The 1,970-nt window shown below is 33.2% G+C and overlaps 1 non-coding gene across 1 annotated transcript; it reads right to left on the minus strand.

The window, feature by feature from the left end:
• Positions 1-261: 261 nt before the first annotated feature.
• Positions 262-334, minus strand: TRNAF-GAA (transfer RNA phenylalanine (anticodon GAA)). The gene has a single exon. It is a non-coding gene; the product is annotated as a tRNA-Phe (tRNA).
• Positions 335-1,970: the final 1,636 nt, after the last annotated feature.

Consider the following 1,970-nt stretch of genomic DNA (forward strand, 5'->3'; position numbering starts at 1 on the left):
CATTTTAAATAAGTTAATACACAGAGAAAGCTTAAAGGATAGCTTGACATATAGCAGGTACTCAAGATAAGTTAGCTATTATTATTACAGTCAAGAAGTACTAAGGTATTGGGGGCTTAGTAAAAAGGCCCACCAGGGCACCTGACAACACCCCTCCCTGAAAAGTCATTGACCCACTCAAAACATAATAACCAAATATTCCCCTTAAAGCTTATATTTTGGTTAAGACTGCCAGGAAACTACATTTAGTGCAAAAACTACTGCTGAAACCCGGGATTGAACCAGGGACCTTTAGATCTTCAGTCTAACACTCTCCCAACTGAGCTATTTCAGCTTGTTCAGGTGACTTCTCCTGAATAACTATAATGGAATAATACTTGTTTTATAATAATAAAAAAAAAAAATCAATACTCAGAGTCAGCTGGAGGTAGGCATTTAACAAATCATACTCAGTGGTGAAAGCTGAAAGCTTTTTTGCTAAAATCAGGAATAAGACTTGTATGCCCACTCTCACCACTTCTAGTTAACATAGTATTGGAAGTCCTAGCCACAGCAATCATACAAGAAAAAAATAAAAGGCATCCAAGTGGGAAATGAAGAGATAAAACTGTCACTATTTGCAGATGACATGATACTATATATAGAAAACACTTAAATCTCCACAAAAAGCTATTAGAACCAAGAAATGAATTCGGTAAAGTTGCAGGATACAAGATTAATATACAGAAATCTGTTGCTTTTGTATACATTAATAATGAACCATCAGAAAGAGAAAAAAAGAAATTTAAAATTATGTCAAAAAGAATAACATACGTTGGAATAAACCTAAGCCAGGTGGTGAAATACCTTTTCATTAAAAACTATAAAACATTGATGAAGGAATTTGAAAATGATACAAAGAAATGGAAAGATATGTTGTGTTCTTTGATTGGAAGAATTAATATTGTTAAAATGTCCATGCTACACAAAGTATACTACAGATATAATGCAATCCCTATCAAAAGACCCATGACATTTTTCACAAAACTAAAACAAATAACCCTAAAATTTTTATGGAGCTATGAAAGACCCTGAGTAGCCAGAAAAATCTTGAGCAAGAAGAACAAAACTTGAGGTATCATGCTCCCTGATTTCAAACTATACTACAAAGCTACAGTAATCAAAACAGAATGGTATTGGCACAAAATCAGACACATAGATCAATGGAACAGAATAGAGAGCTGAGAAATAAACCTGCACACCTATGGTCAATTACTTTATGACAACGGGGGCAAGAATATATCAACACAACAGAGAAAAGACAGTCTCTTCAGTAAGTGGTGCTGGGAAAACTGGATGGCTATATGTAAAATAATGAGATTAGAATATATTCTCACACCAAATACAAAAATAAACTCAAAATGGATTAAAGACCTAAATGTAAAACCTGAAAAGCTAAGACTCTAGAAGAAAACATAAGCAAAACACTCTTTGACATAAATCATAGCAATATTTTTTGGATCTATCTCCTGGACAAAATAAATAAAAGCAAAAATAAACAAATGGGACCTAATTAAACTTAAAAGCTTTTGCACAACAAAGGAAACCACTGACAAAATGAAAAGACAACGTACTGAATGGAGAAAATATTTGCAAATGATGTGACCAATAAAGGGTTAATATCCAAAATATATAAATAGCTCATAAAACTGAATATCAAAAAATCAACCCAATTTAAAAAATAGGCAGAAGCGCTGAATAGACATGTTTTCCAAAGACGAAATGCAGATGACCAACAGGCACATGAAAAGATGTTCAATATCTCTAATTATTAGAGAAATGCAAATGAAAACCACAGTGAGATATCACCTCACACTTGTCAGAATGGGTACAGGAAGCCTACAAATAACAAATGTTGGCAAGTATATGGAGAAAAGAGAACCTTTGTATACTGTTGGTGGGAATGTAAATTCTATATATTCACACATGCA

This window comes from Eschrichtius robustus, chromosome 11, assembly GCF_028021215.1.
Source record: "Eschrichtius robustus isolate mEscRob2 chromosome 11, mEscRob2.pri, whole genome shotgun sequence".
NCBI lineage: Eukaryota > Metazoa > Chordata > Mammalia > Artiodactyla > Eschrichtiidae > Eschrichtius > Eschrichtius robustus.